At 43.3% G+C, this 10,953-nt stretch overlaps 1 protein-coding gene across 2 annotated transcripts in view; it reads right to left on the reverse strand.

The window, feature by feature from the left end:
- LOC132821938 (nuclear body protein SP140-like protein) overlaps positions 1 to 7,727 on the reverse strand; it is a 51,445-nt gene extending 43,718 nt beyond the window's left edge. The window contains exon 1 of one of the 2 annotated variants that reach the window (XM_060834931.1): positions 7,543 to 7,727. The gene's annotated coding sequence lies outside the window, so the exon portion shown is untranslated. The remainder of the gene's footprint in view (positions 1 to 7,542) is intronic. The other variant, XM_060834932.1, reaches the window with a different exon arrangement.
- Between the last annotated feature and the right edge of the window lie 3,226 nt (positions 7,728 to 10,953).

A 10,953-nucleotide genomic window follows, 5' to 3' on the forward strand; every position in this document is an offset into this window, starting at 1 on the left:
CTCAGCATCTCCAGGAAGGGCAAGAGCGTGAACTCAACAGCCCTCCCATAAGCAAATTGCTTCTGCCCTGCTCCCTTGACTTGACTTAACCTATCCATCGGCCTTCCCACCTATCTGCTTCATCCTTCCCACTGATCAATATCAATCACCTCCTATCTGCATCTACCTATTGCCATCTCTACCCTTCACACAGCCTTTACCCTTCCCTCTATTTATCAGCCCTCTTCCCCCTCCCCAGTTCTAATGAAGGGTCCTGTCCAAAATATTGACTCTCCTGCTCCTCTGGTGCTGCTTGACCTGTTATGCTTCTTCCAGCTCCACATTTTATCGACTCTGACTCTCCAGCATCGGCAGTCCTCACTATCTCTTGAGTATGCTAGCATTCACATCCATGCCATTTACATCCATAGTGCATATCATGGTGTAGCCAGAAGTAGAGAACAAGGAGGATGCCCAAATCCCTGCATCACAAGTGATTGGAAGCATGTCATTGAAGGTCATAATCATTAAGTTTTATCCTGGGAGATAATAGTCACTTACAGAGGGAAATGCTGACATTGCCTGTGGCTGCTGCTGCTTAGCAACAGGTGTCAACACTGAAAACAATACTTGACAATCAGGTTGCCTGCTGCATTCAGAACAAAAACATGCCTCTTACTGATTTAAAAATCACACAACACCAGGTTATAGTCCAACTCGTTTCTTTGGAAGCACAAGCTTTCAGAGCACTGCTCCTTCATCAGATGTTGTGGACTTTAACAACTGGTGTCTTGTCAGCCAAGTTAATGCATTTAAGGTGTGAGGTGCCCTGTGTGAGACTATCTGTGCCACAATGTTCAGACTGATTCAAATGGATTTACAGAATCTTACATGGATTCATGCAGTTTTTAAGCAAAATAAAATGTAATTCTGCAAGTAAAATTTCAACCCACAAGCTTAAGTGTGTTTGTGCATGTGGGTTTATGTTTGGGGGAGGGGTTATGAGTGTTTGTGAGAGAGTGTGTGAGTGGAAAGGGGTATAAGTCTGTGAGAGGGTGTCTGTGTGACTGTGGGAGTGCGAGACCGAGCAGAGGCTACAGCAATAGATGAATGGACACATCACAACAATCAACAGACAGGAGTGTTCCCTCCCAGTCGGCGAACACTTCAACGGTCTGTGACATCAACCTCGGACCTTAGGGTGACCGTCCTCCAAGATATCTTCAGGACAGGCAACAACGCAAAGAGGCCGAGCAGAGGCTGATAGCCAAGTTCGGTACCTATGGGGATGGCCTCAACCAGGACCTTGGGTCTATGTCATACTGCAGGAGATCCCACTTCGTCACACACACACACACACACACACACACTCATCACCACATACACACATAGTCCATGCACAAATACACAAACATTTGTGGGGTGAATTTGTATTTGCAGAATTATGTTTTATTTTGCTCAAAAACTTCAAAAATCCACGTAAGATTCTGCAAATCTGTTTTTTAGATTAGAATCAGTCTGAACATCATGGCACAGATAGTCTCACAGAGCACCCCACACCTTAACTGCGTTATCTGGGCTGAATGACATCAATTGTTAAAGTTCACTTGAGAATGTAACTTTAAAAATGTTTGCAATTTACATATGAAAGAACTGAAACCAACATGTTCATTCTCAAAAGATAAGAGACTTAACAAACTATCCAGGTCTTTTCCAATATATAATTTCAGTTACATCATATTTTATCTTACAATCTTAAACTCCAGAACCACCTGATGAAGAAGCAGCACTCTGAAAGCTAGTGCTTCCAAATAAACCTGTTGGACTATAAACTGGTATTGTTAGATTAGATTACTTACGGTGTGGAAATAGGCCCTTCGGCCCAACAAGCCCATACCGACCCGCTGAAGCGCAACCCACCCATACCCCTACATTTACCCCTTGCCTAACACTACAGGCAATTTAGCATGGCCAATTCACCTGACCCGCACATCTTTGGACTGTGGGAGGAAACCGGAGCACCCAGAGGAAACCCACACAGTCACGGGGAGAACATGCAAACTCCACACAGTCACTCGCCTGAGTCGGGAACTGAACCCGGGTCTCAGGCACTGTGAGACAGCAGTGCTAACCACTGTGCCACCGTGCCGCCCGTGTGTAATTTTTAAAATTTGTCCAGCCAGGGGATTCAAGATGACGGCGACCCAGTAGGTCTGGGTCTGCTGAGCTCTGTACTCCCCTCACTTTTTAAAACTATTAAAAAAGCTTTATCCAGCTGCTATAGTCATTTTGCACCAAACTTGAGCAGTTTGGTACATTCTAAAATGACTAAAGGTAAAGGATCATGGAGATCATACAATAGTGTACAAAATCCCATGCAAAGACTGCACAAAACACTACATAGGACAAACAGGAAGACAGCTAACAACCCGCATCCATGAACACCAACTAGCCACGAAATGACATGACCAGCTATTCCTAGTAGCCATACACTCAGATGACAAACAACACGAATTCGATTGGAACAACACCACTATTATAGGACAGGCCAAACCAAGAACAGCCAGGGAATTCCTAGAGGCATGGCACTCATCCACAAATTCTATCAACAGACACATCGAACTAGACCCTATATACCGGCCACTGCAGCAGACAGCAACTGACAACCGGAAGCGGCAGATTCAAACCAGTATAAATGCCGGAGGAATCAGCACAGAAGCGCTTCCCAGGAGGCTCCCAAGCACTGAAGATGTCACCTAGAAAGGGGACGAAACGTTTGCAACAAAAACTCCCAGCTCGGCGAACAGAACCACAACAAGATCTATTAATAATATCAGAGAAGTGTTAAATATGGTACAAGTCTGCCAGCAAAGAGTGATACTGGGATTAGTCGTCTCCCTAGATGCAGAGAAAACATTGACCAGGTGGAATGGCTGTACCTTTTTTATACTATGGAGCAATCTGGCATTGGAGAAGTTGTTACCAAATGGTTCCCAGTGTTACATAACGACCTGAAAGCAGTGGTGATTACCAACAATATAAAATCAGATAGTTTTAGCTTTGGCAGAGGTTGTCACCAAGGATGGCGATGGCCTCTCTGGTAAACTAGTGAACCGCTGGCAGGAGCTATCCGAACTGACCCTAATATAACACCCCCAGAGGTAGGATCAGGCAAGCATAAAATTACTCTTTTTTGTGGGTGACGTCCTTCTTTTCTTAATGATCCATCGACATCTGTGCCCCGTTTAATTCAAGTGGTTAATTTATTTGGTATGTTCTCAGTGTACAAAATTCATTTTACGAAATCAGAAGCCATGCCGCTAGGAGGTCTTACTAGCATATCCAATTTTGCGGATGGATCCTGCTTCCCCTTTCGTTGGTCCTGGGAGGTTTTCTCTATTGAAGTGTTTTTATTACCCCTGCATTTGGTCAGTTATATAAAAAATAATTATATGTATTTATTAGAGAAAATAAGGCAGGACCTCCAACATTGAAAATATCCCCTAATATCCTGGATATTAGGAAGAATAGCTTTGGTCAAGGTGAATATTCTCCCTCACCGATTATACCCCATGAGAATACTTCCTTTGATGTTGCTGAGACAGGCGCTATGTAAGCTTTATGGCTGGCTCGGCTCCTTTATTTGGAAACATACACGGCGCCTTATTAAATTTGATAACTTACAGCTCCCACAAGTAAGGGAAGGTCTAGATTTTCCGGATTTTAGGAAGTACCAACTGAGTACCCTGCTATCATATGTGGCTGATTGATTGGGTCTCTTGTGATCCACAATCAATTTGGCTGGACATTGAGGCTTCCCAAGCAAAATGTCCTCGTATCAATCTATTATTTATGGATAAGATGAGAATTATCATGGATCATTGTAAAAACCCGATTGTACTAAACATAATCAAAGTTTGGAGGATGATGCAACAGGGTGAGGGTAATTTACAAAAAACCTTCCCTTTTACCCCTATAGTGGGAACATTGGGATTTCAGTCAGGCTTGACAGATGCTGGATTTAAAATTTGGGAGTCAGAGGCATCTCCTGCTTGGGAGATCTGTTCAATGGGAAGGTCATGATGTCCTTCGAAAGTTGCGTCAGAAGTTCGGGTTGCCTAGCAAGGACCTCTTTGGATATTTTCAAGTTCAAGACTTCATACAAAAAAAGACCACATTGATGACAAATCAGGTTTGGAAAGGAGAGTGCTTCGGCCAATGGGTGCACCCTCATTCAGTACTCTCTACCAATTGCTAGGTAATAAGGTATCAAAGGGCACAGAACAACTCAAGAATTAGGGATGGAAATCTCCTTAGAGAGATGTGGGAGGATATCTGGGGAAATACCAGGAAGACTCAAGCTATTCAATTGAAGATACTTCATTGGGCTCATGTAGCACCAGAGCAGCTTGCCAAGTTTAAGGCAGGAGCGTCCCCAATGTGCCCTAAATGTAAAATAGAAGGTGGTGCTCTCACTCATTGTTTGTGAACATGCCATAAGATTCTTAGACACTGGGACAGTGTAGTGAATGCCTTGGCAAAAGAATTTGGGAACGGAGATCGGGTTGGACCCGGTGTCTCTTGAGCTTTCCAAATCTTCCTGCTCTAGATGCATACGGGAAGAAACTGTTTATGATCCTCTCCTTTTGAGCGAGGAAAAATACTTTAGCAAGCCGGGTATTGTAAAGTCCCCCAGGACATTCTAATAGGCATAAAATAGTTATGGAACATATTCCCCTGGACTTCCTTACCAATATGGTGCACCAAAAAACAGAATTGGTTTATAGAACATGGCGGACCTTCTTGAACTACCGATGCAGCTGTATCGGCCATACTGTCTAGGGCCTTTGTTTAGCCGTGAGGAAGATGTTTGTCAGTTCGGGGGCCCTGGGAGGAAGAATTCGTATAAATACGGGTCTTGTTATGACTTCAAATAATTTTTCTTTTGACCTCTTAATTATTTATTTATTTACCTTCTTTGTTTCTCTTTTTTATTGTTAGTTACGTACTATGTTGTAGTTTTTTTTAAATATAAATATAATCTTTTTTATATCTTACTTTGAGTTTTGGTAGTCTGTAGAGTAGATTAGTAACTAGTCTTCTTAATTCTTATCAATGCTGGTATTATTTTGTAAAGTGGTTACACTATTTTGTATTAGTTTTGTAATTTTGTAAAAACAAACCCAAAAACCTCTCTTTTCAATAAAAATATTTCCAAAAAAAAACTGTACATCCCAGTCCAACACTGGGATCTCCAAATGACTCTTACAGATTGGACTCTTCAGTCATCAGCATACTCTGTCCCATTCCCAATGGATTTGCTGCAGTACCATCATCATATGCAGATGGATTGATGTGAAGATAAGGAAAGGAAGGGACTGCTTCCCCCGAGTTGATAAATATTCTGGCCCATTCAACATCCACGACAGACCACCACACACCCCCATCGTAACAGCAAGCTGCCATCCAGCTTTGTGTAGGAGCAAGTGAATTCGCAGCTGCACCAATCCCCCATCCAACCTCCCAGACTGGCAAGCTGCCACCAAGGATCTGTGCCCACAGCTCACCGGTGGGGTGTAAATAACCAAATTTCATTCCAATCTCAGAGCAGTGGTTCACTTGGGTTTGGGCAATCTGTATCCCGGAGATATTTTCTCTCGTTTTATTTCTTGATGTTTTCTGCTCCAGAGGAAGGAGTCAGAGTTTCTCTGCTAAAAAATGTTTTACTTCAACACTGTGCAGTCACAAACGTTCTCTGTGTAAAGCACACCATTCTCTCAGAGTGACCAAACGATTACAGCATTGGACAAAATATTATGAGGGGACAGGCAGGGCTTGAATGTTGGTTCATTCGACTGAAAGAAAAGTTATCAACCAGAAACAGATGTGGAAGATACCCATCCCATACCCATAGCGCACTGTGGCCAGGTTAGCTCAAAGGCTCGTGGTCTTGCACACCCGCCACTCATTCCAGGGGCTTCTACAATCCTGGCCATGCCTGAGCTCTGCAGACCAGCTCACAAAAGATGCTCAATGGATTCCGGAGTGGGCTGATTTGGAGGGGGCTGAAAATGTGTTGCTGGAAAAGCGCAGGTCAGGCAGCATCCAATGGAGTAGGAGAGTCGACGTTTCGGGCATGAGCCCTTCTTCAGGAATCAGGAGGGGGGTACTTTAGGCAGGATGGGATGTTGAAGGTGAGGTTTGAGGTGACCGTTGGATATTACGGTACAGGCAGGAAGGAAAGGGTTACCAACATCTGCTGGGCAATGGGTACCCACCTGTAGACAGTGACACACTCCTTCCCCTCAGTTTTAACACTCTCCCCAAAAAAGCCCATGCCATCAGGCAGTGTAACACTGGACATGTCACTTACATGTTGCTGTTGTTTCCAGCCCCTATCTTCCCTCTGTACTTGAAGGATGAGTCCACAACACAATCACCCAACTCGATTACGGTGGCTCAGTGGTTAGCACTGCTGCCTCACAGTGCTAGGGATCCCGGTTCGATTTCAGCCTCGGGCAACTGTCTGTGTGGAGTTTGCACATTCTCCCCATGTCTGCACAGGTTTCCTCCGGGTGCTCCAGTTTCCTCCCACAATTGAGTTGCTGTGGACTTGCTAGGCCGAAAGGCCTGTTTCCACACTGTAGGGATTCTAAGTACTCAATGCTCTGGCCAATAAAGGAAAGCATACCAAATGCCTTCTTCACTATCCTATCTACCTGTGACTCTACTTTCAAGGAACTATGAACCTGCACTCCAAGGACTCTTTGTTCAGCAACATTCCCCAGACCTCACCATTAAGTGATTTGCCTTTCTAAAATGCAGCACCTCACATTTATCTAAATTAAACTCCATCTGCCACTCCTCAGCCTATTGGCCCATCTGATCAAGATCCTATTGTACTCTGAGGTAATCTTCTTCGTTGTCCACTCCATCTCCAAAGTTAAAAATCATACAACACCAGGTTATTAGCCATCAGGCTTATGGGGGTAATTGGAAGTACTAGCTTTCAGAGCGTTGCTCCTTTATTGGTGGTTGTGGAAAATAAGATTGTAAGACACAGAATTTATAGCAAAAGTTTACAGTGTGATGTAACTGAAATTATATATTGAAAAAGACCTGGATTGTTTGTTAAGTTCCTCAACGTTTAGAATTAACATGCTGGTTTCAGTTTGCATATGTAAATTACAAAACGTTTTTAAAAAGTTACATTCTCCAATTCTGGTGTCATATGTAAACTTACTAACTATACCTCCTATGTTCACATCCAAATCATTTACAGTATATAAAAAGCAAAAAGCAGTGGACCCAGCACCGATCCTTGTGGCACACGACTAGTCATAGGCCTCCAGTCTGAAAAGCAACCCTCTACCACCACCAAGTTGCCTGTCAAGAACCAGTCATATCCAGTCCTTTGCTTCAGTATTCGGTGTAACTTTGGACCACTATTTCTTTAGCCTTGCGTTACCCAGTATCAGATTACAACGGGAAGGACGCTGTAGAAATGAGACCTCCGTCTGCTCTTCAGAACTGCGAACAGACTGAGACAGCCTTGACACCTACCTTGTGTATCAATGTCTCGGTGGACCAGTGGATACATGGGATTTGAAGACGGAAGCCACCTCTGAAGCTTTGCTGTGTGAAATCAGAAGGTTCTGGTATTTGAACTGCCTGGTTTCGATTGAAGGGGCGTAGTCAGTACACAGTTGCAGCAGTCATTTGCAAAGGGAGCGTCGCTAAAGTTCTGACCGTTGCTTCACAGGCTCAAAAGCACAAAGGCATCCTTTTTCTACTTGTCCTGAAAGAAAAAAATCACAGTACCCTAGCAAACCTCCCCCAGCCCCGTCCCAAACCAGTATTCCTTTTAGCAGGACTTTTTTTTATATCATTACCAACACTCTGCATTGGGAGTATTTGACAGGGCACTGTAACCAAGCTAGCAATGTTTCACAGAGCATTTGTTTTCCCAACCCGTGCTGAATCAGTCAGGGAATAAGCTGTATTATCCCAAACATTTCCTCACGGGCTTCAGTGTCGTTTCGACATCGAGGTAAGCTCGCTCTAAGACTGTTTGATGGGCGGGTAGAGAGGATGTTTTAATCTGTATTTAACCTACACTGTATACAATCTGAAACGCATGAGGGGTGAGTGTAGATGGCACTTTACTCGGTATTTATCTCTAAATGTACTCAGATTGGGAATCCTTTACTGGGGCAAGACACAATGACCCAGCTGCTTTACTTTATGAGGACTGTGCATTCAAATTTGCAATCAAATCGTTTCTTATTTTTCAAATATAATAAACAGTTTTAAAATTTAGATTTTTTTTCCATTATACGCTTTTAGATATGGGTGATGTACTCGACATTCGCAGTGTTGTTTGTGTGGAAGGACAGCATAGTGTTGGTCGGAGCACTCCCCTTTACATGAACCTGATCCTGATCCTGACCTGGGAATATACAGTAGGATTAAACTATTCAAAGCTATGCCTCGCCTGGGATACTTGAAGCTGACAGAAGGAACATGGCTCTTCCAAAGTCTGGCTCATCCCTGTGCAACCTTCAGGAACAAGTATAATTTAATCAGCGCCCTCTACACTTCACATCATTGCAGGCTTTTGTGGTGATCCCTAATGACAGCCTGGACTGAAAGGACAGTTGAAGCATTGGCGGAGTGCCGAGTGTGATACATCCCCGACATTGGGCTTTCCTGCACATTGCCCGCTAAAAAATATTTCACTTCAGTCACGCAGAAAAGTGCTTTTATTTGTAAATTTAAACCTGATGATTTCTAAATAATCCCTTCAAACTGATCAGTGCTGAAGGAAATTCCGTTTTTACCACATCCAAAATGGAACACTGCTTCAGTGAAGCAAGACAAATCATGATCGCGTCATTGGAAACTTGATCCAATGTAAACTAAGAGAGCATAAAGTTGCTGCATGCAAACCTTCTGTCACCAGGCGGAGGTACGCTGATTAGGTTCACTTTGTCCTTCCCTCAGGGACCTTTTTTGGATAATGGTTAGTCTCTCTCAGTTTGTCTGAAACGTGGATGAATTAAGCAGAGTCTGCAGTTCCCCTTCCCCATGGAGAAACTGTAGAGCAATGCTTTAATGTTCACGTTAATTGGACTGTGAAGCGAGAGGAAGGAGTCTCCATTTGGCCCCTCTGAGATGCTCTGCCATTCAAAGTGATCATGCCTGATCCTTTATCTCATTCCCGTATTCCTGCTTTGTCTCCATACCCTTGATGCCTTTAAAATATAAAAATGAATGGGCAAGTTTCAATTAAAGAAGGCAGAAGGCAGTCTTATACAGACTAAGTTAAAAATTGCACGACACCAGGTTATAGTCCAACAGGTTTATTTGGAAGTACTAGTTTTCGGAGCACTGCTCCTTGGTCAGGTAACCAGTAGGGTAGGATTATAAGATACAGAATTTATAGCACGAGATCGTAGTGTCATGCAACTGACACGATATATTGAACAAAGTGACATCTCAGCTCAGACAATGCATTAAAGGTGTGAGGTTAGAGTCTGTCGGCATTCAATCTTGAGTCAGACTGGTTCTATTTCCAAAGTAGGAATTTATAAAATGGCACTTGGACCTTTAATGCATTGTCTGAGCTGAGATGTCACCTTTTTTTTTATAAAACTGGAAGTTATCTCAGGAATGTGACTAGAAAGAGGTTCTGGGATTTACATATTAATGAATCAAAACACGCAACCCATTTTAAATGATGAAATACTTAACAGCAATCTAGGGTTGAAAATGTGTTGCTGGTTAAAGCACAGCAGGTCAGGCAGCATCCAAGGAATAGGAAATTCGACGTTTCGGGCATAAGCCCTTCATCAGGAAAGCAATCTAGGGTTGTTCAGTATATTGTAACAGTTGCATACCACTGTGATCTGCTATAAAATCTATGTCTTATGATCCTGCCTCAGTAGCTACCCAATGAAGGAACAGCACCCCAAAAGCTAGCACTTCCAGATAAACATGTTAGACTATAACGTGGTGTTGTGTGATTTTTAACTTTGTCCACCTGAGTCCAACACCTGCACCTCCTCATTATACAGACTATTGCAAGCAGTGCAGCTACCAATGATTTAAAATGGATTAATTAGTGAAAATGTCATTGTTGGCATACTTGATAAAGTTCTGGATGTAAGTTTGCACATCTAGAACCTCAACCTGAGCTACAAATCTTCTCAAGAGTTGCTACTTGATAAAGTGATATAAAACTTAAAGTTATAGAGTCATAGAGGTGTACAGCATAGAAACAGACCCTTCAGTCCAATTCGTCCATGCCAACCAGATGTCTCAACCTAATCTAGTCCCATTTGCTAGCACCCCCTCATATCCCTCTAAATCCTTCCTATTCATATACCCATCCAGATGCTTTTTAAATGCCTCCACCATTTCCTCCATGCACACCACCCTCTGGTTGAAAAAGTTGCCCCTTATGTCCCTTTTATATCTTTCCCCTCTCACCCTAAACCTATGCCCCCTAGTTGTGGACTCCACCACCCCAGGAAAAAGACCTTGACGATTTATCCTATCCAAAGCCCTCATAGAGTCATAGAGATGTACAGCATGGAAACAGACCCTTTGGTCCAACCCATCCGTGCCGACCAGCTATCCCAACCCAATCTAGTCCCACTTGCCAGCACCTGGCCCATAGCCCTCCAAACCCTTCCTATTCATATACCCATCCAAATGCCTCTTAAATGTTGCAATTGTACCTGTCTCCACCACATCCTCTGGCAGCTCATTCCATACACATACCATCCCCTGCCTGAAAAAGTTGCCCCTTAGGTATTTTTTATATCTTTCCCCTTTCACCCTAAACCTATGCCCTCTAGTTCTGGAATCCCCGATCCCTGGGAAAAGACTTTGCCTATTTATCCTATCCATGCTCCTCATAATTTTTGTAAACCTCTATAAGGTCACCCCTCAGCCTCCGATGCTCCAGGG

This window comes from Hemiscyllium ocellatum, chromosome 13 (genome assembly GCF_020745735.1).
Source record: "Hemiscyllium ocellatum isolate sHemOce1 chromosome 13, sHemOce1.pat.X.cur, whole genome shotgun sequence".
NCBI lineage: Eukaryota > Metazoa > Chordata > Chondrichthyes > Orectolobiformes > Hemiscylliidae > Hemiscyllium > Hemiscyllium ocellatum.